This window comes from Balaenoptera ricei, chromosome 11 (assembly GCF_028023285.1).
Source record: "Balaenoptera ricei isolate mBalRic1 chromosome 11, mBalRic1.hap2, whole genome shotgun sequence".
NCBI classification, from domain to species: Eukaryota; Metazoa; Chordata; class Mammalia; order Artiodactyla; family Balaenopteridae; genus Balaenoptera; species Balaenoptera ricei.
Genome location: NC_082649.1, coordinates 76,592,853 through 76,619,590, shown reverse-complemented (window position 1 = coordinate 76,619,590; position 26,738 = coordinate 76,592,853). Strand labels below are relative to the sequence as shown.

Here is a 26,738-nt window from a genome sequence, read left to right as displayed (position 1 = left end):
TAAACTAAAACTTTAATATATCAATGGTGCTTTCTTAGAATGGCCACCCAATTTATTTGAACAACTAATTAGCAAGGAGGTCAGAACTATCTGGAATGTGGAAAGATGATAAATTCTCTTTTAGAATATATGATAATATTATATAATTCTAATGATCTTATGGGGGAGGTGTAAAAACAAGTATCATGTACATTTTGGTTAAACCCACTTTGCATACATATTCATCATATATTACAATTGTTAAACAACATAGCCTGTCTAACATCCAAGTAAGTTGAGAAATCTCATGTGATCCCACAGTCCTTGACTCTAAGGAGAAATCAAAACTCCCAGCGGAGATATAAACATGAAATATGTACATATGTGTGCATTATTATTATTATTGATGTAATTGCCTCAAGTAATGCATTCACTGTAGGTAAAGAAAATCTATAGGGAAGTACTGATTTATCTCCTCACTACAAGGTGTCCTCCATACTTGAGTAGAGTGATATATTTATCTGTTTGCTAAAAAGGAAGTGCTAATAGGCCAATCTGGTTAAACTCCCTGGAGAGAGAACTGGATGAATGGAAGGTTGTTAAGAGGTGTAAACAGATGAGAAAAGGTAAACCAAACTGTAAATCAAAACCCAAATAATTGTTAGAGAGAGAGAAGAGAAAGTAATTTATGGAGCAGAAAACACCATGAGTTTATGTATCCTAACACTGTCAGTGATGGGGAAGTTAGGGAAAGCATCCAATCCCAGATTGGCCAGGGATCTGACTGCAGTAACTGTGTTGTAGTGTCTGTGAAATAGAGCTGCATTAGGCCATAGACTCTAGAACTTAACTCCTTCATTCAACCAACCAGAAATGTTTGAGTGTCTACTCCAGCAACTCCCTGGACCAGGTGGTGAGGAGCTAAAAGAATGAATCGGAAGTAAATCCTGCCCTCAAATGGTCTGAGCAGAAAATATAACAGATGTAAAGAGGGCATAGGTTTTCAAACTTTTAGCAAAAGTAATCTCACATAGAACTCCACCAGGTAAAACAGTAGAAGGCCAGAGTCATAGATTCTAGCTCTACATACTATCATTTGAAAACAATCACTCTGATATAACCAATCAAGGTAGAAAATGACTTGCTCCATAAAGGAACAAAAAGGGTTCTATGAGAAGACAGAGAAAGTTGAGAGTATATTCACCTAGAGTGCTTGAGATAGCACTATCCAATAGAACTTTCTGAAATGTTGGAAATGTTCTATATCTGCATTGTCCAAAAGAGTAACTACTAGCCCGATGTAGCTATCAAGCACTTGAAATGTGGCCAGTGTGACTAAGAGTTTTTAAACTTAATTTTAATTAATTTTAATTAAATAGTCACATATACTTAGTGGCTACCATATTGGGCAACACAGGTTTAGAGAAAATTTTCATGGAGAAAGTAGCAGGGGCTTAGGAAATGGGCAGCGTTCAGACATTCAGAGGTGAACCAGGAAATGGCACTCCAAGTAGAGGGAAGTGAATAAGAAAGATAGGAACACTGTTTCCTAAAAGAAATATTACTTTTCAAAAGAATGCACGTGATATAATTTAGAGCTTTTATCTTCGTGGGTCTTTAGTCCCTTCTATCCAACAATATGGAATTGCCATGGATTTGGCTGATTAACACTCAAAGGATATTAGTTTCAAGATAACTAATCAGTCATCGTTTTACTATTTGCCGAAAATAGAGCAAAAACAAAGAGTAGGAACCAATAGCCGTCAGCCCAGGAATGAGAAGCTTCCTGCCTGAGAAAGGTAATACTGAGGACACTTGTCTTCTGGTCTATCACTCCATCATGAGTCCATGGGTTTACACCTTTTACTTCCTTGCACATACAGTATGACCTGGAACACATCATATAAACTTGCTGTACTTTGCACTATTTTTATAAATGAGCAAGAAATCAACCATATTTTTCAGTCAAATCATTTTTCCCACAATAATTAATATCTTATATAATTGAAAGGCAGCCAATCCGATTCAGCTGAGATTTATTTGTGAAAATTGACTACTTTTTCCCAATATATTAATATAGCATCAATTAAATAAAATTAAGCTGATTCTTACTTCCAGAGTCTCTGGTCAATCAAGATTAACGAACCATAAATTATCAAGATCACTGAAAAGTTATGGAAGAAAACCACAGGACTAATTGTTCCCTTGTCTTGCATTTGTCCCTACCCTGCAAATTCTTGGCCAAAACAAGCCTGACTCTCAAATTCAGCAAGCTCAATTCTGAAAGGAGAAAGGAAACACGAAAAGTATTTGTGAACCAACAAAATTCCATTGGACCAAATTGTCACAGTCTCAATGATAATAGAAAAGATCACTTATTTGGGGTTTAGAGCGGTCTTGGTACTAAGCATTTTGTAAGTCATTTCATTTCATTCTGACGTCATTATTCCCATTTGACAAGCAAAGAAACTGAGGCTTAGGGAAGAAGAGTTGGAACCCTGGCTGGTCCGACTCCAAATTGTGTCTTCTTTCCATTACTGTGTTCCAGACACATCATTATTTTCTGCTTGATTTTGAACTACTTTCAGCCTTTGCTTTTAGTAGAGGAAGCAAAATATAGCATTTATTGAGTATTTACTGCATGTGCTCTGCTGTTTACATTCATTCAACAAATACCTATTGAGTGTCTTCTCTGCCCCAGTACTATTCAGTGATTATCAAGACAAGTCCCTGATCCCTTGGAGTTACGTACTAGTGGACAGAGACAAATAACAATAAACCATCAAATTAACACCAAAGAAATAACTTTAAAACAAAAAGAAATAGGATAATGTTAAGTGCTATAAATGGAAACAAAAAAGGTAGAGGGCAGGAAAACATAAACAAGATGAAAAGACAACCCTCAGAATGGGAGAAAATATTTGCAAATGAAGCAACTGACAAAGGATTAATCTCTAAAATTTACAAGCAGCTCATGCAGCTCAATATCAAAAAAACAAACAACCCAATCCAAAAATGGGCAGAAGACCTAAACAGACATTTCTCCAAAGAAGATATACAGATTGCCAACAAACACATGAAAGGATGCTCAACATCACTAATCATTAGAGAAATGCAAATCAAAACTACAATGAGGTATCACCTCACACGAGTCAGAATGGCCATCATCAAAAAATCTACAAACAATAAATGCTGGAGAGGGTGTGGAGAAAAGGGAACCCTCTTGCACTGTTGGTGGGAATGTAAATTGATACAGCCACTATGGAGAACAGTAAGGAGGTTCCTTAAAAAACTAAAAATAGAACTACCATATGACCCAGCAACCCCACTACTGGGCATACACCCTGAGGAAACCATAATTCAAAAAGAGTCATGTACCAAAATGTTCATTGCAGCTCTATTTACAATAGCCAGGACATGGAAGCAACCTAAATGTCCATCGACAGATGAATGGATAAAGAAGATGTGGCACATATATACAATGGAATATCACTCATCCATAAAAAGAAACAAAATTGAGTTATTTGTAGTGAGGTGGATGGACCTAGAGACTGTCATACAGAGTGAAGTAAGTCAGAAAGAGAAAAACAAATACCATATGCTAACACATATACATGGAATCTAAAAAAAAAAAAAAATGTTCTGAAGAACCTAGGGGCAGGACAGGAATAAAGATGCAGACGCTGAAGAACCTAGGGGCAGGACAGGAATAAAGACGCAGATGTAGAGAATGGACTTGAGGACACGGGGAGGGGGAAGGGTAAGCTGGGATGAAGTGAGAGAGTGGCATGGACTTATATATACTACCAAATGTAAAATAGATAGCTAGTGGGAAGCAGCCAGATAGCACAGGGAGATCAGCTCAGTGCTTTGTGATCACCTAGAGGGGTGGGATAAGGAGGGTGGGAGGGAGACGCAAGAGGGAGGAGATATGGGGATATATGTATATGTATAGCTGATTCACTTTGTTATAAAGCAGAAACTAACACACCATGGTAAAGCAATTATACTCCAAAAAAGATGGTAAAAGAAAAAAAAAAGGTAGAGGGCAATAATATGATAAAGAGTGTCTAGGACAGGGATCTAATTAAGATAGGGAGCTCAAGGCCTCTCTGAGGTTATATGTTGAACTTTGCTTCAGATTCTAAAATCTACAGGATGAGAGAAAACATTCCAATCAGAAGAATCAGCCTGTTCAAAAGCCCTGAGATGAACAGTGTGGTGGGGGTGTGGGAAAGAAGAGAAGAAAGAGTATGAGATATGTTTGGACTAATAAGCAGGCCATGCATGGAGTTTGTTTGGATTCTAGTCTCAGAGCAGCAAGAAGCCACTGGAAGATTTTAAGCACTAGAGTCACATAGGATTTACATTTCTAAAAGCTCACTTTGGCTGTAATGTAGGGAAAAGACTGTAAGGGGTATGTGTAGAAGCAGAGGCTGCTGCGGATGCCCATTTAGAGACTGTGGTGTCTGACAGCATTAAGTGGAGACTCGTGGGCAGATTCATGAAGACAGATCTGGGAGGCAGAGCTGAGAGATTTGTGGACTGGACTGGGGTTGGGAAGGTTGGGAGGACGGTGGGGAAAAGAGAGGAATCAAGGATCACATCCAAGTTATTGACCTGAACCAACAGGTGGATAGGGTACCCTTTGTTGAAATGAGAAAGGCTGGAAGAGGAGGAGGTTTGGAGTTTGATGAAAAGGAGGAAGAATGAGTTTGAGAGAAAAGAAAGATTCCTAGATTTTGGCTTGAACAACTTATTGAATCTTCACAGCAGCCCTATAAAGTTATTCCTATTTTTCACATGAGGAAATTGAAATTCAGGCAAGTTAAATAACATGCCCAAGGACACTGGATCTGAACCAACGTGTCTGATTCTAGAATCCACACATGCAATTCTACACATCACTACCTCCTAGTACAGAAAGACTGAGATTTTGGTACTGGTTTTGTCTCAGTGAGTTTCTCTTTCCCTATTTATAAAACTCAGCAAATAATACTCACTGCCTAAGAGTTGTAAGAATCAAGGTGGTTAAATGGGGAGTTCTCCCTGTACTGTAGAGTTGCTTGTAAGAATAAAGATTATATTACCAGCCATTGAATTCTGGCATATATTCTTGATTCTGTTAACTCTGCATACTCTGGTTTTGACCATGGCCACACCCTAGTCTGGTAGATTTCTGCTGTCTTATTTGGTTTCCAGTCAAACAGCTTTCCAGGTCCCATTCCTGGGAGCCCTGAAAGGGACTGAGAAATGCTTCCCTAAGCCTGGGACTGTGCCCTACTCTCAAATATCACTAGAGAACGTTAGGATTCTCCCTGCCTCCAGGATGCCTTTGTGATTCACCTTCAAGAAAATGATGTACCATGCTGAGCCTGGGGTTGAAATCTACACAAATGCGGATGCTGTCATGTAGACAGTTGCAGTGGCTTGCGTTCTCTGAAGGAAGCTTTCTCATGACACTTCACAAACTTGTGGGAGATATTCTTAGCCTGAAGCTGACAGGGTCCGTGACAACTGCCCAGCCACAGTCCCTTTGAGCTAAGGAGTGAGAGGAGGGAGGGGGGAAGAGAGTGGGAAAGAGAAGGTCACTATCTGTGAGCTCCTACTGGGTCCTAGGCCCCATGGTGAATATTTTTACTCATATTATCTCCTTTAACGCTTATAACAATCTTGAAAGGCAACAATTATTTTTCTCATTTAACAAACAGACATTCTAAAGCTCAGTGTTCATTTAACTTGCCAAAGTTCACACAGCAGATCAGAAACAGAGTCACAATTCTGCCCTACATATATTTGACTCTAAAATACAATGTTGGGTTTTTTTTCCCCACTAAGCCATAGTGCCAAAGTATAGAATCATGAGAGAAAGGGGGCAAAAAGGAGGACAAAAGTGTCTAAGAGTATGAACTCAGAATCCTTTTGAAAATATGAAGTTGCAAGTCCATGGTGACCAAAAATTAATTTGATTTTCAGCTCAGGTATGTCAGAAAAAAATATCTAGTTTCAGTTATTGTTATACATGTAGAATGTAGGTTATCAAACTATAATGAAAAACATCGGCCATATTTAACAAGCCAGACTTATTTATTTCCCAAGGCCATGATAAGGAAGATGACTGAAATATCGTTTGCATAACTATAAAGAAACCATGTCAGCAAAAGGAGAGCAGTTTACTCCATTGCTAAGAAAATCAATTCTTCCATCCAAATGAGAATGCCAGGTGAGAAATGGAGACTTACATGGCTACCTTTCACTGTGATGTTTTGATTTATGTAAGTAAATTCTATACCTTTCCAGCTCCTATGTGCAGTTAAGCTGATGCATATCAGAGCCAACTCACTTTCTCATTCCAAGTTGATAATTTAAATGCTTACATCAGGACTTCCCTGGTAGCACAGTGGTTAAGAATCCGCCTGCCAATGCAGGGGACACAGGTTTGAGCCCTGGTCTGGGAAGATCCCACATGCCGCGGAGCAGCTAAGCCCATGCACCACAACTACTGAGCCTGCGCTCTAGAGCCCGCGAGCCACAGCTACTGAGCCCGCGTGCCACAACTACTGAAGTCCACGCGTCTAGAGCGTGTGCTCCGCAACAAGAGAAGCCACTGCAATGAGAAGCCGGTGCACCACAACGAAGAGTAGCCCCTGCTCGCCGCAACTAGAGAAAGCCCGCACGCAGCAACAAAGACCCAACGCAGCCAAAAAAAAAGCTTACATTAAAAAGTTTCTCTGTTAACTTTCAGGGTTTTAAAAATGAAGGAAGTTTCCATTCTCCATCAGGCTCAGGAGCAACAGGAATTAATGTGATATTGTCTTTAATGAAACGTAGTGGGGACTTGTGATTCATGTTTGTTTCCAATCCTTTCCTTCTCTTTAAAATGCCATAAAATGAAAAATACAACAGCTGTTTCATATTAAAGAGGAATGCAGATGTGCATTAATGCAGCTCAAGAAATATTTTATATGTTTGGAAAATTTATTATTTATATGAATGTAATCAGTCTACATTTTCCCCATTTAATAAAACGGCACTTATTTCAATGGCTTTGCCAGGTATTTCAGCCAAACGCACAAAAGGAATGGTCTAGGATCTAAGTCAAAGGTATCTTTCTTTTCTCTAGAAAAGTATAAAATAAACAAAAAATTTCTGGTGCAGTTTGTCCAACAAAGACATAAAAGCACCACATTCTCCTTATACCTAGATTAGTAGATTAACTAGCTTCAGTTGCTTATTCAATAATCTCATGAGAAGAGTCAATCGTTTAGGCTGAGCTTTGTCATAGGGTGAACTGTGATTGAACCCAGGTACTTCCTGCGCTGGTAAAGTGTGTTTGGAGAAGGCCTCCTGGTGAGCAGTAATGCTTCCTTATTATTATACTGGTCTATTACCTACTTTAGATGCAGATATAAATTATTTAAAAGAAGAGAGCTTTCCCTTGCTAATTAATGGCAGGCTGACTAACCGGCTCCTATCAATGCCTAAGGCTTCATTTTATGCACAATTCTCCAACCAGTATAATAGCCCACTTCCATGGTTTCCTTGGGTAATTTTAATCAGTCATTGTGTACACCACAGAAACCCAGCAGCTGTGCACTTGGATGACTTTATTATCATTAGTGGCAAAGTGGTTGTTGAGCAGGGAAGTTTTCATCAGGAAAGACTACATGATCTCATAAACTGGGGAATGGCCAGGTTCTATTTATTTTTTTCTAGCAATAACTTACAACTTAGGAGATGAGCATATTTAGAGTGAAATTCACACTTTAACAAAGAGAGATATATCTGAAGTTTCTTTCTAACACATATTCACTATTTCTTCATTCTCTCCCAGGGAATAAGAGAATTGTCATCATTTAGATAATTTCCCAGTGAATGAATGGGAGGAGTCTTTTGTGACGTTTGCTTTTGGCATTGGAAATATCAAAAGTTGCCTCATGGTGGTCAGGGAATCAATAATTTTCTGGAATCTTGGGGAAGTAACTCAAATAATTGACCCTAAAAGGAGATCTTTAGATCTCCTATGGTGAAAGATGCACATTTTTGGTGCTAAGAAAAAGTCAAATAACTTTATGGAGACATGATCACTCACAAGATCATGTTTCCAACAAGTCAGTAGATATTAATTTTACAAACCTGGCACAGCCCAGATGCTACTTTTTTATCAGGTGTCCCAATAATCCACATATTAGAACGGAGCTGCCATGTTTTAGCCTTTTAAATTTTCCTATATCACCTTAAATTTAATATGTAACCAAGCTCTTATCTTTTAAAAAATACTCCTAATGGGAGAATGCACTGCTCTTTCTTCTGTAAGGGTAATTTCTCTAGAGGAGACAGTAGTTTTGTCACAATTAGTCCCTTAACTCTTTGATAGTTTCCAGAAGCTCATTCTCCTCATTATTAGCATCCATGTGATATGTAGATCAATTTCTTAGCAATTCCACAGTAGTGTTGCCAAATGGAATGGACCCCAAAGATATTTAAGTATGATGTGTACATGTGCAGCTAAGGATAGAGAGAGTGGTATAGAATGTACAAGCTTCCTCCCCTTCTTGCATGCCCCATGGCGGTGATTTCCACATTTGTTACACCAGCCTTGATTCTCTGTGATGTTTATGGCCTTGCCTCTTGTGGGTGTACCTGGGAAAAACTATGAAGGATGTAAAAATAAGACTTCAGTCTTCTCCTGCCTTCCCTGTTTGGCTCTCTTTCTCCTTCTTCATCCCCCATCTCACACCCACACTATTGTACTCTAAAGGACCCGGGGCCAGCTGGATGGGCACTAAGTGATGCTCCACCCAGGGCTGCTTTCCAGGGCCAACAAACCCATCCCTCACCTGCTGGGAATGTCAGCTAAGGAAGGCTCCTAGCAGCATCCCTCACTGGAACATTACCTCAGCCTCAGGGAACGACCTCACCCAGTGTAATGCCCACTCCCAGGAAGCAGCCCACAATCAATGACTGGCAAACGCTGGGATACAAATATCGGGCTCCTTGGCCTCAACTGGGACAACTCTGAAGGGCCATCCCACCTCTAGAGGCCCTGTAGGACTGGCTGAGGTCTCAGTTGCAACCTCACTGCACATCAGCTTCTCTCTCTGCCCAATCCTGCCTTCCTTGCCTCCATACAGGTTATCTCCAGAGAGCACTCCCCATTGAGCTTTCTGCACCCAACTTTTCATCTTTAAGTATGTTCCCAGGGAACCCAATCTAAGATAGGAGTTACACAGAGTAGTCTGAGACTGCTGTGTCATAAGGAAGGGTGGCCAAATCATTCCCCAAAGAGGCAAGAGTTACAACCAGGAAGACAAAGCAGTTACATCCAAAAGGTAAGTTACAGACTGAACTCAATAACCCAAAGTAAAATGGTGAGGTTTAAGATACAGATAGAATCAAACTTTTAAGGACAAATTCCAAGAGCAAAGGGAATACAATTTTCAACATCTTAATCTAGCATCTCTGGCTGCTCAGAACACTCACTAAAGTGCATTCTCGTAAACCTCCATTCTGAGGCTCCTACAGACTAACCACTGTGGTCATAACCATAGAATGGGATCCTGTAAGCATGCCTCTACAGACCACCCCTCTTCAGAGTTCCATATGAAATTCCAAGGCTGAGTAGCCCATCTGTCCCTTATGTCTACCTCCCAACGCTCTGCCTCTCTTATCACTGTCTTCCATAGCTCAGGCCATGAGTCAAATCCTCTGGGCAGCTGTCATTCCCCTGAGCACTCTGGAAGCTCAGGTTATTGCCAAGAAGTTACCTTAGATTTCCAGTGATGCTTATTATACATGACGACTGGGTTTTTTTCTTACAAGTTTCCTTTAAATATGGATATATCCTTCCTGGGCACTTGTTTCCTTCCCCTCACTGGGAAGGAGAGCCAATATTCTCCTGCCTCCTTCCCAAAAACAGCCTTTACTTCTCCTCCTCTGAGTTATAATGGCTAATATTGACTGGGCACCTACTATGAGCTAGGCACTGTTCTGAGTGCTTTACAGGCTCTATCTCATATAATGTTGACAGTGGTCTTGGGCAACAGTTATTATTATTTGATCCCCATTTTGCAGATGAGAGAAGAGAGGCACAGAGAGGTGACCCTAACTTCCCCAGGGCCACACAATCAGAAAGTGGCAGAGCCAGGATTCAAGCCCAGCCAGTGCTCTCAACCAGTAAGCTCTTTTGCCTTGCCCCATTCCCAGCATCCACTGGCATCCACTTCACATGCCTCTGTATGTTGAGGATTTCCTTTCCACTCTGAATGCTACCATCACCCAGTAATGTAATGTCAATATCCCCACTAAGGACCCCACCAAAGCCCTAGCTTCCCAGTTCCGTGTCCTCATCTATTTCAATGATATTCAGCATGACTCCCAGGGTCATACTCTTCTCAAAACTTCAATTCTGAAATTCCTCTCTGACCACCACCTTGAATTCTCTACTTGTCCTGCTTCTTCATTCCTTCTAAACTGCTCTCTGGCATTACTCCTTCCTTTCCTGATATGGCCCACCCCGTCTCCATACCTTCAGCTTCCTTCCTTCCTTCATAAGCCCTTGTTCCCTGTCTTCCAGTCAATTACTCTTTTATCAGCACCTGAAACTCCCTTACCTTCCTTTCAATGCAGATAGTATGCTGATTCCCAACTCTGCATTTTTCTGTTGTTGTCTGTTTTATTCCCAGTGACTCTGCTCTGAGTTAAGGACAAAATCCAAGTTCCTAATCAAGACCTTCAAGGTACTGCATGGTCTTCCTCAACCTGCTCATCCGCCACCACCACTCTCCCCCATGACGCAGTACTTGGTCCACAGTGAGCATCAGTTTTCAAACAAGCCACACCTCTCCATAGCTCCTTGTCTGAAATATTCCTCCCTTTTCCCATTCTGGAAAGAAACAACAGGATCAGGTGACTTCTTAGATGAAGGATTAGGGGGAAGGAGGAGGAATAGTGGGGATGGGATAGAGGTAACAAATAGAAGATGACTCAGGAATGCTTACTCTGAGGACCTGCAAAGATCAGGGTGCCATTATACTGAAGGGGCACCACTGAGGAGGGAAAGCAGATGAGATAGAGGGTCAAATTGGGCCTTCTCAGACCAGAGGTGCTGATGAAACATCCATGCAAAAGCACCATTAAAACAATAATAATAATCACAATTAAATGTTGATGCCCCAACAATTATCTAAGCTTTACTATGATTATGTGCCAATGGTTATGCATGAGATATAGTTTATATGGATTAGCAAAGCAAATGAATTTGGGAATATTATAGAACATAACTGCCATTCAGATAGCTGATAAAATGAAGGAATAACCAGAACTAACCTATATGGCTGCAAGCTACTTAGAAATATGACAAAAATCCTTGCCTAAAATAAATGCGAAAATGAGTGAGTTAGTTATCTCACATTTTATCTCACAAGCACTTATCATATTACCAGGAAATTTATATACTGATTATTATAATGAACTTAGTCATTAGGGCTAATATTGTTATATATTAAAACCAAATTTATCTGAGTCATTAATTTGAAATACTTTTGAAAATACATGTATGTATTTTGTCTCATATAATTTTCCATTTTTTACCTTTAAAATGACTTCTAGATGTTAGCTTTAGATTTTGTACACTCTGAAATTTTGATTTTCTAGAGAAAATGTGGAAATAAAAAAAAAGATAAGAACAAAGGCAGATGACAAAGCAGAAACATACTATTTATGCTCTAGAAACCAGGAACCACAAAGTGTTTACTTATTGAAAGAATTTAGGCTTTACCATATGTCTATTTTTATCATGAAAAAAATATTTTCCTGTAGAAACTAAAGTGTTTTTTAAGTGCTATGTGGATTCTTTTATATAGAAGCTCAAGAAACAGTATATTAGTCATTCTTGCAGAAACAAGAGCCACTTAACACTAAAGGCTCATAGTATCATGACATAGTAATTGGGCTAAGTTCAGAGGAACCCGAAGAGCAAACATGTTCCTCATGAAATCACCTATACTGCAAAAGAGTCAAGATTTCCTAAAGTTAATGACAGTGATGTTGGAACGTTGCTCAATCTCATACTACATCCACTGATAAATGAGAATCTAGCAAAGCTAGACCTGTTAACAATAGAAGCAAAAGCTTTAAAGCATGGTGATAGAAAAGGGATACCAAAAGAGAACAATATAAATGTCAAAGTATAAGGAGATCTTTGAGGAAATTGATGAAGTCTACATTTTTGTGCTGCAAAATTCAAGTATGAAGTAAAGGCTGTTGCATCATTCTATCATACCATTTTGCTACATAAAAACATCAACACCAGATTTATTCTCAGTAAACATCAATTAGTGTTATTATTGTTATTATTATTATTGTTGGTCATTAGAGTAATGGGAGAACGAGGTCCATTTCGACTCAGCAGGGAGGGAACTCCAGGAATAAATACTGAGACCTCACTGTCTTCCCATCCTCAGATCTCATGATGATGCCTCCCCTTGGCTGAACCCAACCTGAAACCATTGGTATATATATAGATCAGCTTCCTCAGGCCCAGAGACAAATGGAGAAGGGCAGAGAGTAGATCTAGAGGGGCAAACAAAAGGTGTCCAAAACACACACACACACACACACAACCTGAGTTCTATTAGGCCAGACCCCAAAGTTCTCAAGCTATTTCATTTCTCTGGACAGCAAATTCATTTTGAGGGCTTACTATGTGCCAGGTATAGTTCGAGGTGCTGAAGACCCACTAGTGAACAAGATGGACAGGGTTCCCACCATGGCTGCCTTATGACTTTCGTGGGCTCCTTCCTCCATAAAAAATATTAAAAATTATATTTTATGATTGTGTTTAAAAATAAGTTTAATCTGCAATGAATTCTTTATGTTCATTATTATTACATTCATTTTTCTTCTAATTTTTAAAGAAATTAAAACATTTTCATGGGCCCCTAAATGCATCATGGGTGCTAGGCTCTGTGCCCCCTGTGCCCAGTGGATAAGTTGGCCATAGCCCTGGTCTCCGCTGTCATGGAACTTCCACTCTTGTGGGGGAGCCAATAACAAAAAGTCACAAATAAAGCAAGATGAAAACATCAGAAAAGTACAAGGAAGACAACCGAACAAGATCTCTTAGAAAGTGATCAGGGAAATGGGGCTGTATATGAGGGAGTGTCCTAGAGAGGGAGTGTTCAGAGTAGACTCCCTGAAGGGATCACAGTTGAAATGAGAACCTCGATGACTAGAAGGAATCAGTCTTCTGAAAATCTAGAGGTCTCACAGGAGGAACAGATGGTGTACAATCCCTCAGGCTGGAAAGAGCTTGGTGCATTTGAGAAAAGTAAGGCAGCCACTTGGGCTGAAGCATAGTAGAAGATGGAAAGAGGGAAAAACGTAAGAGGTAGGCAGGGGCTAGGTCACACAATGCCTTACAGGTAAGAATTTGGATTTTACTCTAAGCTGGGGAGTTATATGGCTTGATTCTGAGAATGAATTACACAGAGAAGCAGGGAGACTGCTGACTACTATAGGCTGCCCAGGTGAGAGAAGATGCTGCTTTGCGGCAGGGGGATAAGAGTGGAGAGATGAAGAAAGGATAATGGATGTGAGATGTACCTGGAACTTAAAGAGTCAACAGGACCCAATGAATTGATGCAGGAAGTGAAGAGCAAAGAGAGGAATCAAGGATGACTTGAGGGCTTTGGGCTCAAGAACCTGTGGGATGGCAGTGTCAGTCACTAGCACTGGCTTCTATAAACCTTGCTACTCCAGTTATACTAGTAACTAACAAAATATATTACAGTGACATAATATGTTTAAAAACACAGATATACAATGCCGTGGTTCTCACACATCTTTTCAGGAGCATGTTTATTGTGGGAGCACACCAAATTTGTGGATTCATGTTGTTATTTCCAGTGACATGGAAATAGCTCCTTTGGCCACCGTACTGCTTGCTGCAACTGTGCCAAACTGTTATCAACAAAACCTTGCCTCTTGCTTTCTCATCTTGCCTTTTAACCAAACATCGGTGTTTTGTAGCCAACACGTGCCTTTTGGACACACAAGTGCCTTCAGAAGGACCTAACTGGTTCAAGATTATCTGACCCACATGCTCTTCAATCTTTTGGTCTGGGACCTGACTCTCTTTTCTGTGTTCCTGGTAAGAATATACCATTTGAATTCTGGATCTTCTTTGTTCATTCAAGTACATTCTAAAGTATTTGAATTATCATCCAACTAGATTACTAACCACTTAAGGAATGATAAAATCATATTCCTATTCTTATTCCTCTTATCTTCACATTCTGTATACTTACTCTGGATGATCTCTGATTCGTTCATTCTACAAACACTTAGCGCTGTTTAGATTCAATGACAGTGATGACGGGAGCTAGCATTCACAGAGCGCTCACTATGTGTTTGCCAGGCATTCATTTAGTCTTCAAGATGATCCTGTAAGATAGATACTATTGTTATCTCCATGTAGAAATGAGGAAAGAAAGGGTAAAGATATATTAAGGAACGTGACCAAGATCACACAGCTGGTGCCCTTTGGAGCAAAGATTCAAACCCAGATAATGGAACTCCAGTGTCCATGTGTTATAAGAACTCCCCTATACTGTTTCATTAGCTGTGTGCATGTGAATTACAGACCCAAATATCCAATGCCTTACTCTCTGTTTGGAGGGCACACGGGAACCGAAAACTCAAAGTACTTTAAACTGAGCTTATCTTTCTCCCTACAGATGTTCTTCCTCCTCATAAATCTCAACGAATGGTGTTACCATCCATCCAGTTGAGCAAGCTAGAAACCTTAATGTCATTCTTGACTTTGTCCCAGCAACTTTCATCCCCAGACATCATTCAGTCATTAATAATGTCCCGTCTCTTGTACCTGTTCAGTACCTTTCAAATTTATTCATTTCTCTATCCCCACCCTTCTAACTTCATTCTAGCTTTCACTCTGTTACCTGATTAGCCTCCATGTGGTCTCCGACAGTAGTGAGTAAACATATCTGTGCTGAAAAAGATGCTGAGGCCATGACCAAAAGCAATGGGACTAATGTTGTGGTTGACTGGTGATGTCTCCCATGGGAACAATGAGCAAGTATCAGCACCAGTACCAGGACTTGCCAGCCTTGCCCTAGCATTCTAATGCAATACTTAATACATGGAGGGCCCGCAATAAATGATGCTAAATGAATGAAAAATTGATATGAATGCCTTACTGTCTCTGAGACACTAAGAATAACCTAGAGCTGGTCAACAGCTGTGTACTGGGATGCTCTTTGTTGCTAAAGATGATAATAGATCACTTCATTTCTACCAATCCAATCTAATTTTACAGTTTTTGGAAGCTACTTCTTGTTTCTTGCCATGGTCTGTTGACACATGCCAAGTCTCTCAAGTTTCTTTCTCACCCCACCTAACACCCCTCCCCCCCACACACCACCCTCTGCTCTATCCCAGCTTTAGGCGGTCTGACCATTTTAAGTGTTGACAATCCACCCATGGAAAATTCTACATATTCATCTTATGATATGTCCCCAATAATAAAGCTGTTCCACTTGTAATGTGAACAAATAACATACAGGAAGAACCAGTAACATGTAGAAATCTAGCCCCTCAGTCCTTTAGAAGTTTAGATATGACTTATGCTACAAACCTTCACCTTGATTTGGAGACTAATGTCTTCTTGGCCCATATTCTATCCACTAGAATTATGTTCTGACCTTTTTAATAGGGTTTCCTTCTTTGTCAGTCTACTCCCTAAACTTGTCAGATATTTCCCCTGCAAATGATGGATATTTTATATTTGGCTGACTGCTTTATTTTTACTTCTCAGGCAAAGCAAGCTTTTTATATATTAAATTGTTTGGTAGATACAAAAGAGGGTGTTATTTTTATTATGTATCTTGTTCTTAATGCTCACAATCAACAAGCACAATCTCTAATTCTAATTTAGTTTATAAAGGTTACAATGGTCTGTTGTGCTGCCTCCCTTGAGATTCAAGGAGCTTACTAATAATAATGCAGAGCTGCTGAACCATAATACCTAATGGTCTGTAAAACTAAAGACATTTTAACATTTGCAGGACTCCAGTCCGCCACAATTAATTCTGATCAGATGTCCACAGTCCAGAGTTATTATTAGCTGGCGAGTGTCAGAAAGTGCTGGCCATTTTGAAGGTGGATCTTTGCAAATGCACTTTGTTGCCAAATAATTAGAAGTTAACATTCAAGTTTATATAAAAGATTGCAAATGGATAGGAAAAAATGTTTCAGCAATTAGTTAATTTTTTGCTGTGCTGGCTTTTCTTTTGCAGTTGAAATGCAACCTGCTTGTATAATTCATATATGTCAAATAGTATAAGTGTTTTCAAGTTGTAACTCAGTTGGCTAAAGGGAGCCCTTCAGATATTCAGGGAAAGAGAATGTATACGCAAATAATGGAATGTGCCTAAATCTCTGTTTAACAAGAACATTAGCATCATGACTAGTGAGATGTTAGGGTTCTAGATTTCACACAGGGTCTTCTCCCTGATGTTTTAGGGGCAGATGGAGCCCAGAGACACCTGGGGGTTCAAGTCCAAGGACCAAGTTTGGAGTGGGGCCACACAGTGTTAGATGGGTAAGGGGCAAGCAAGGAAGCCACTGGATATTATCAGGCCGACAGATATGATCATCTGTAAGAATTCCCAGAAAGTTTCATTAGTCACTTACAAGGTGGGTAGGAGAGGGTCAGGGACACACAAGTCACAAAATGCCACAAGAAATTATCAGACCTATGCTATGCAAGGAAACAGTAGTTGAAGGGGCATATACAAAGCTGATTAGAATGCCATCCTGTTCTCAAGATACAGACTGATAGGGATATGGTAGTGAACACAAAACAGTTACAGAAGGGCCACACAGGGCAGAAGGAAGCACACAGCATAATGAAGAGCACAGCATTAGAGTCACACCATCCTGGATTCAGTTCTGAGTCTGGCACTAACTCTTGATACAACCTCAGACCAAAAGAAATAAAACAACAACCTAGGGCTACTCTAATGAGGTCGTTGTAAGAATTAAATGAGAGAGATAGGAAATATAAATACATACATATATTTATTTATTTTAATATCGTATATATCTGTAATGGTTTGGGGAGTAGGCAATAAGAACACATTCATTGATAGGTAGCAATGGTGGCAGCAGCAACCATTGTATGAAGAGTGTGATTTGTAAAGAAAAGAAGTATCAACAAAGCACCACTGGCAGCACACAGGCGCGAGAAACCAGTTTAAACTACGAAATCTATAATAATATTTCACAATATCTAGTCTTCCCTGTCTCAGTAAATGCTAATTTTATTTGCTCAGGCCAAAAATCTTGGTTTCATCTTTGGCTCCTCTTTCTTTCACACCTCATGCCTAAACTCTCAGCAAATCCTTTCGGCTCTATCTTCAAATACATCAAGAGTCCATCCACTGCTCATTACCTCTCCCACTACCCACCTCCTTCAAAGCTCATCATCTCTTGTCTGAATTCTTCACTGGCCCCCAAACTGGTCTCCCTGCTTCTGCCCTATCCTCCTATCCTCTGTTCTCAATGCAGCAGTGACAATGGTCCTTTTAAAATGTTAGATCACGTTCTCCACTGCTCAAAATTCTCCAAAGGTGTCCCTGTCTTAGAGTAAAACTCTAGGTCCTTAAGAGGGCTGCCAGACCCTGAGGACTTGGCCTCCTGCTCTGTCTCTCTTCTCATTCCCTACCACCCTCCCCGATTCTAGTTCTTCTCCTGCCGTCCTGGCCATGATGATCCTCAACGACACCAGCATGCTCCTGCCTCACTCCTTCACATCTGCTGTTTGGTTTTTGGGCCCTCCAAGAGCAGATGTCAAGATGGAATCAGATGAGCAAGAAACGTACTGTGGGGAAATGTGGGTGAAGGATAAAAGGGATGGAGAGGGAGAAGGTGGGAAGGGCCTTTGACCACAATGCCAGGCTGGCACCTGTGAAGGAGAAAGAAAGCCAAGAGGATTGCATAGGAAGGTTTCAGACTGCAGCGCAGTCCTAAGGAAGCTTCTGGTAGGCCAATGGGTTGTCTTCGAGTCACAGTTGCCTGTCAGAGGCATTCCCCATCTCATGGAATATGTACCCGATTATGCTCCGTCACTGGCTGGGAGAGGCTCAGGAGAAGGGTGACCTCCATGTAAATGTGGCTGTGGATCCAGACAGTGGCAACCTGACTGTAGCCAGTTACGTTCCGCTAGAAGAAAACCTGTGTCCATCACACTCTTCCCTCTACCTGGAATGATCTTTCACCAGATAGCACGCCTCGTTTCCTCACTTCCTTTAGGTCTCTATCCAAATGTCACCTTTTCAGTGAGGCCCACGTTGACTACCCAAATAAAAAAGTACCCCTTCCCTGGCCCTTTCTACCTACCTTATCTTGATTTATTCTTCTTCATAGTGGTTCTCTCCATTGTGACGTATAATATAATAACTTGTTTGCTATCCCTTCTCCCACTAAAATGCAAGCTTCATGAAGGCAAGGATTTGTCTGTTCTGTTTACTGCTATATTCCCAGTGTTTAGAATAATGTGAATAATACACAACACATAGAACTTGCTCAATATATATGTTGTGAATAAATAAAATTTAAAGGACACAGGTTAATATCATTGTATGTGCATTTAAATTCCCTGCTGATTTTAGAACCTGATCTCCCCATATAACCTTGTTTAACCTTCTCAACAATAACACAAGCAAATCTATTAATATGTATTCAAGTTATAGAGGCTTAATATTAAGACATAATGAAATAAACCATGTAGTCAAGCAGAACCCTTTAGATTTCTCCATCCATCTTCATTTACTGCCTCAGATTTGCAAACTCTCTTAAGGACCCAGATATCTCCATGCAGAATCTTATTTTACTCCTTGCTTTATATATTTTGGTGGTTCCCAAAGTTTAGTGTGCAAAATCTACTTTTTAGGATTGTATACATAAGCCATGTTTCTTGTACTTATGGGAGACATAATGGATTTTCAAAGGTAATTTTGACATCTTCCATGCTATCTGTGGGTTAGGTTCTCCAGAAGCAGACCCTGAGATGAAGATTCAGGTGAAAATGATTTGTTAGAAAGTATTCCCTAAAAAAAAACTGGGAGGGTCATGGAAAGTGGGACTGTGAAGATAAGGAGGCCAAGCAAAGGCAAAATATCAAGCAAACTCCCACAGAAAGTAACTTTGGCTTAATCTTGCAGGGGGCGGGGAGGCGTCTATAGATAGTGGAAGTTGCTCCTCAGACTTGGTTTTTGTTTATTTTTTTTTTAATTTATTTATTTATTTTTGGCTGTGTTGGGTCTTCGTTTCTGTGCGAGGGCTTTCTCCAGTTGTGGCAAGCGGGGGCCACTCTTCATCGCGGTGCGCGGGCCTCTCACTATCGTGGCCTCTCTTGTTGCGGAGCACAGGCTCCAGACGCGCAGGCTCAGTAATTGTGGCTCACGGGCCTAGTTGCTCCGAGGCATGTGGGATCCTCCCAGACCAGGGCTCGAACCCGTGTCCCCTGCATTGGCAGGCATATTCTCAACCACTGCGCCACCAGGGAAGCCCCTCAGACTTGTTCTTAAGAGTACTGTACTCCACTCAGCCACTGGTGAGGGGCTGCCCCCAAAGGGATGTAAATTCCCAGGCACTTTAGCTCTCCGTCTACACCAGCAAAGTAGGCAGCAGCAGTCTGTGTGCAGTTCTCCAGAAAAGAGATCCTGGTGCTGGATATGGGAAGGGAAAACACAGGGGGAGCCAGAGTACATGAAGATGGTAAAGGGACAAAGGGATGGAAGATGATGTAGTAAAGGGATTAAGGGTATATGGACAGAGCACTGACACTGCTGGTTGTGTTTGCTGACTACCTATCTGTCTCACTAAGTACCGTTCCAGAAGGAAAAAAAAAAGAGGGCGGGTGGGGGAGGTAGCTTTATAGTAAAACTTAAGAATATATTTTTCAATTTTTTGATTTCCCTTCTTATTCATGAGCATTTATTTATAAGTGCAATGGAATTTCTTTAAATCACCTGGTATAATGATCCAAACATTGTGCTTGAGATCACATCTCATTGGCTTTTTCAGTAGGGCTGTGTTACAAGACCATAGAGCCACGCCAACCATATGCAGGCTTCCTTTTCTGCATTCAGTTGTTGACATTAAATACTGTATCCTCCTCTCACTGTGTTGCCACCTCAAGATCTCAGTCAACTTCTTGAATCTACGGAGGCTTCTGAACAACTGCTCAACTCTGAGCCAGATGGCAGGGGCAAACATTTCAGCCGGTCAGACAAATTTTGGTGCCATTCTCTACACTAGGAATTCTGTTCACAACAGCTTTTTTATGGCAGATGAAAGGATAAAGTTATACTGAAAATTGTAGTCCGTGAAACAAACAATGCCACTAGAGGCTAAAGAACAGCATCCAGTGAAATCAGGCATGGTAAGTTCTGAAGCCTTTGGTATTCTTTTTTGGTAACTGAGCTAATTAGATTCTTTCAAAATTTCCTTTCTGCAATAAAAGTCCATTATTCAACAATTGTGTGGAACATGCCCCAATTCACGGTTCAGTAATCCTATAGGAGATTCCCCCAATGTGGTCTCTGTTTGAGGGAGTTCCTGTGGTCTTCTTAAGGCCTGTGACAATTTTTCCACTGCTCAACATAATATCACAGAGAGATGAAAACTAACAGTTGTTGGATGCCAGGTACCATGGTAAGTACATATAGTGGTTTATTTAATCTCCATAATAATATTATAAGGTGGTATTACTATATGCTTTTTATAGATGATAAACTTTAGGTTCAGAGAGATAAAATAACTTGTATAGTCACATAGCTAGTAAATATGGAGTCAGAATTCAAACCCAGGGAGGCCTGATACAATCTGCTGATACAAAGGAAATAATTTCCAAAGCAGGAGTTATTCCCAGGAAGTAGCACTGAACCCCAATCAAGGGAACATTCCTTGTCTTAGGCAGTTCAGGCCACTCTAACAAAGTACCATAGACTGAGTGACTTATAAACAGAAATCTATTTCTCACAGTTCTGGGGGCTAGAAGTCTGAGGCCATGGTCAGGTGAGGGCCCTCTTCCTGGCTGCAGGCCTCTCGCTGTGTTCCCACATGGCAGAATGAGTGAGAGAGCTCCCTGAGGTGACCAATTCATGACCTTTATAAGGACACTGACCTTCATGACCTTATCATCTCCCAGAGGCCTCACTTCCCAATATTATCACACAATGAGGGGTAGGGTTTCAACATATGAATTTGGAAGGACACAAACATTCATTCCACACATTCCCTGTTCCAAGAAGAATCACTGATGACACGTACGTGGCTGGATTTCAGAACTGCTATAAGCAGTGACTGCCACGGGCCCTCTACTTCCCTCCTTTTGGGATAGAAGTATCTACTGTGGCAATACTGTGCCTTTCTCACCATCGTGTGTTGAGAGTGTGTAGGTATAAACAGCTTGTTTCTGTAGTTCACAGGTCTTCAGATCAAGAAGAATCTGTACCCAAGAAGCTGCACTCAGTGATTCATATCCAAAGAGACTCATTCACATCCAGATCTGATTTCAATAAAGAGATCCTTGACAGTCAATGCTGTAATGTGATGCAATTTGGGAGGGGGAGTCCTTGGAAAAGAGTGAGTGTATTTTGCTTGTGGGAGGCATGTATATAATTTGTGGCCAGAGGGTGGACTTTGGTAGCCTTAAGATAGCCATAACTTTTTTGCTACCACCCTATTGAGCAGTAATCCTCCTCCCCTGGAATCTGATCTGGCTTTAGTGACTTGCTCAACCAATTAAATGCAACAGAAGTGACATTCTGAGTCTCCTAAGACCAGGTCATAAGAAGGATTACAGTTTTCACATCTTAGAATGTTTACTCTGGGTGAAGTCAGCCATCGAGTATGAAATCTGACTACACTGACTACTACCTTGCTGCTCAAACTTGACATGTGGAAAAGCCTTGAGGAGACAGAGAGTGAGTCCTGGCCAGCCCCAGATATTTCACCTGTCTCAACTCAAGCACCAGATATGTGACTGAAGAAGCCCTCTTAAACATTCCAGTTCCACCAGCCACAACACACAGAAGAAGTAAGGCAACCAGCCTACAGCTAGAACCAAGGCCCTTGGGCACATGACTCCAGGTGAGCTTTCTCAACCATTTCCTGCCATGTGAGTACCCCAGATGAGACTTCAATCATCAAGATGCAGAGATAAGCCTCTCTCACTATGCCCAGGCCAAATTTCTGATCCACAAGATCATCAGCATAATAAAATGGTTGTTGTTTTCTGTCATTAAGTTCCGGGGTGGTTTGTCAGACAAAAATGGATAACTGGAACATATAGTTCTAAGGACTCCCTAACGAAAGTGATTGAGTTGCCCAATCAGTAACTAGTTGTTTGAAATGACCCTTTTAAAAAACTCAGTATTATGTTCAATATCATTTATTATTAATCTTATTATTAAAGTAATGCAGGTTCATTAGAAAATATATGAAAGTATAAAAAAGAAAATTAAAATCACCTATAATCCCACCATCCAGACATACATTTACATTTTTAAAGTGTATATGTGGGGACTTCCCTGGTGGTCTAGTGGTTAAGACTCTGTGCTCCCAATGCAAGGGGCCGGGTTTGATCCCTGGTCAGGGCACTAGATCCCACCTGCCGCAACGAAGATCCTGCATGCTGCAACGAAGATCCCATGTGCTGCAACTAAGACCCAGAGCAGCCAAATAAATAAATATTAAAAAAAAATAAAGTGTGTATCTGAATTAGGATGACACTATATATGACCATTATCTACTGCTGCATAAAACCATACCCAAACTAAAGGTTTATAATAACAACTATTTTATTATTGTTCACAAGTCCGTGGGTCAACTGGGTGATTCCGGAGGCAGCTGGTGAATCAAAGGGAGCTGAATGGGCTGTGGGCAGGCAGGTTACTTTATAGAGCCAAAGCTGGGACGTCTCTACTCTCCATGTTCTCTTCTCCTCAAGAAGGCTAGCCTAAGCTTTTTCACATGGAGACCTCAGAACAGGAAAAGCATGAGAAGATTAACTACAAGATCTCTTGCAGCCTAGACTTGGAACTCCTACAACATCATCACTTCTGCCCCATTCTACTGGTCAAAGAAAGCCAGAAGTCCAGTCAGATTCAAGCGGGTACAGAAAGTGACTCCAACTCTTGCCAGGAGTGACAGCGAGTTCACACTGCAAAGCTGCATGTATGCGAGGATGGGAGGAATCTGTGGCTATTATTATTATTATTATCATCATCACCTACAACAGCGGTCCCCAACCTTTTTGGCACCAGGGACCGGTTTCGTGGAAGACAATTTTTCCACGGACTGGGGAGGTGGGGGAGGCAGGGGGATGGTTTGGGGATGATTCAAGCGCATTACATTTACTGTGCACTTTATTTCTATCATTATTACAGTGTAATATATAATGAAATAATTATACAACTCACCATAATGCAGAATCAGGGAGAGCCCTGAGCTTGTTTTCCTGCAACTAGATGGTCCTATCTTGGGGTGATGGGAGACAGTGACACCAACGTGTGTTGCTTATGTCCAGTCTACTCCGTGATCTTGTTTTGATTGCTGTCACTGCAGAAAACCCTGCTTCACAAAGATAGGATGTTGGAAATGGAAGCAGGCTTTTCAGTGCTTTTGTGGCAATCTCAGGATATTCCGCCTTGACTTTAATCCAGAATGTATGGAGATTTGAAGTTGTCTCAAACATACTTTTAAGGCCACCATCATTTGTGGTCTCAAGCAGCTGATCCTCTTCTAGCACGGACAAAGTCGATTCACCTGGCTTATTCACAAATGGGTCGCGGATCCATGCCTTCCCAGTTCGGGGGTCTTTTGTGGTCGGGAAGCAATGCTCAAACTCTTTTGAAAGCTGAGGTAGGTGATCATACACCAGCTGGGAGAAAGAAGGCCCTGGCTCAGTCTCTTTCAAAATCTCTGCTAATGTTTGAAATGTCAAAAATCCCAGTGTTTACTCACCGCCCCCATAATTCCAGTTTGGCTTTGAATGCAGCCACTTTATCTGCCCACTTGAACAGTTTTTGTTCTCCACTGAAGTCACAGATTGAGTTCTCTGAGCAGGTTGAACATGTCACACAAGTAAGCAAGTTTTGTGACCCATTCTGTGTCACTGAAATGTGCTGCCAGTGGTGCCTGTTTTTCTAAAAGAAATCTCTGGAGCGGCTCTCGTAACTCAAAAACTCTGGCCAGTGATCTACCTTTAGAAAGCCATCTCACTTCTGTGTATAAGAGAAGACGTGTGTGCTCTGCGTCCATCTCCTCACAGAGCTGCATGAACAGACGTGAGTTAAGGGCACGTACTTTAATGTGGTTGATAATTTTAATCACATCCTGCAAAACGTTGTTAAGTTCAGGTGACATTTTTCGGCTAGCCAGCATTTCTCTATGGATGACACAGTGCGTAGACTCACATTCAGAAGCGACCTCTTTGACCTCAGTAGTGAGACCCGAAAGCCAACCAGTCATGGCAGCCACTCCGTCCGTGCATTTACTGACACAAAATGACCAATTCAGTTTTCCTGATATGTAATCATTCAAAGACTTGAATAGTTCTGCAGCTGTGGTGTTGGTTGGTAACGAAAGTGCACATAACATATCCTCATGCACAACCTCCTGAAAAAATATATCGCACAAAAACAAGCATTGTTGCCTTGTTGTCAACATTGGTAGACTCATCAACCTGGATTGCGTACCACGGTGACTCATTAATCCCAACAAGTGTGCCTCAATATCTTCTGCTATTTCATCAAGTCATCTAGTTATGGTGCTAGAAAGAGGAACACGTGCCACCTTTTGAACTGCAGCCTCTCCTAAAAGTCCACGACAAATGTCCTTAGCAGCAGGCGGGATCAACTCTTCACCAATAATAAAAGCTTCACCAAAAATAAGGGCTTCTTAGCTTTAGCTACACAATTAGCCACTAAGAATGATGCTCTCAGTGCAGACACATTTGATGAAGTGGTAGCCTTTAATAATTGCTTCTGTTCTTCGTGTTCACGCTTTTTTTCTTGTGAAAAACTCCAAAGGCTTGTCTTTTAATGCAGCGTGCTTGGTCTCCATGTGGCGAAGCAGTTTTGAAGGTTTCATGGCTTCCTTGGATAGCTGGTCGCCCCATATTATACAAAGCGGGCTTGGAGAATGTGAATCACCTGCTGCAATGAACCTGTAATTTAAGTAGGACTCTTGGTATTTCCTTTTAAATGCAGCTTTCTTTTTGTTGGCAGTCTTAGAGTCTTCTGCTGTCTCATCATTGGGTCTTTCCCCCTTTTCAAAGAAGCTCTCCAGCAATGTTTGTTTTTAACTCATTTTGGCTAGGGTTAGTTTGTGGACTTACCGAAACTGTGACTGAGACAAGTGCGCAGTGCAGAAAAGAGACGTGGAAGGAAGTGATAGACAAGATGATGGGCGGGACATGCACAGACTAAAATAAGTGTCAGATTCTGACTTAAAGCCTGCCACCAGATGCAGCTTACTTGTCACTTGTCTCTCACTGATAGGGTTTTGATATGAGTCTGCAAGCAGTTGATGTATTATGGTCTCTGTGCAGTCAAACCTCTCTGCTAATGATGATCTGTATTTGCAGCCGCTCCCCAGCACTAGCATCACCGCCTCAGCTCCACCTCAGATCATCATGTATTAGATTCTCATAAGAAGCGTGCAGCCTAGATCCGTCGCATGCGCAGTTCACAGTAGGGTTCATGGCCCTATGAGGATCTAATGCCGCTGCTGATCTGACAGGAGGCAGAGCTCAGGCGGTAATGCGGGCAACGGGGAGCGGCTGTAAATACAGATGAATCTTCGCTCGCTTGCCTGTTGCTCACCTCCTGCTGTGCAGCCCAATTCCTAACAGGCCACAGACCAGTACTGGTCCATGGCCCAGAGGCTGGGGACCCCTGATCTACAACACTATACTTGAAATTTTCTACCCAAACGTTTATAAACTGTTATGCTCGGAAAACACAATCAAAAGTTAGGGTAGGTAAACTCTGTCCATCACCCTCTAAGAAAGACTGTTATGTCTCAGATAGATGAGTCCTTATCTCAATAAGAACTCAATAAGAAACACTGTTTCTTTTCTTCAAGGAAAAACTTGCTGCTCCCAAAGCCAAATTTTTGAGTAAATAGATCAATCAATTCAATTCCCATTTCTCCTGCCCCAAACTAATGGGTTATTTAACTGCCCTGAGTTAACACCACCTAAGCATCACATTGAGGCACCTGGTCACCACCCTCAGAGCTTTCCCATTCTCTGAACTGGATAACTGAGTGATGTAGTGATAGTGACAGGGTCCCTGGGCCTCAAGATGACCTTTGTTGCCATATTTTAATTGAGTGTTTATCTCAAAGACTTGTAAATATCCTACACTGCAGTACAAAGTCCACCAAGATTTATTTCTGAGAGAAATGGTTATCTCTATCCTGCTTTGGGCAAAAACATCCCAAGAGCTGAGGTTATACACCCTGAATAAATTAAATCCCAGGGATACATAAAGGTTAAATGAAAAAGTCGAAATAAGTAGGTGATCCAACTAAGTGGATCCATTTGAGAAACACCTGGGAAGGGAGGGTAAGAACTATACCCCTGTCCTCAGCCCCAGTGTGGACTTCTATTCTCCATGGACATAGCTATTAATCAAATGGATTATTTTTAGAATATCCTA

General features: G+C 41.2%; 1 long non-coding RNA gene across 1 annotated transcript in view; it reads right to left on the bottom strand.

Annotated features, from left to right (window-relative positions):
* The window catches only part of LOC132375124 (uncharacterized), a 152,621-nt gene extending 138,206 nt beyond the window's left edge, over positions 1–14,415 (bottom strand). Inside the window, exon 1 of the long non-coding RNA XR_009505908.1 lies at positions 14,289–14,415. This is a non-coding gene — a long non-coding RNA (uncharacterized LOC132375124). The remainder of the gene's footprint in view (positions 1–14,288) is intronic.
* Between the last annotated feature and the right edge of the window lie 12,323 nt (positions 14,416–26,738).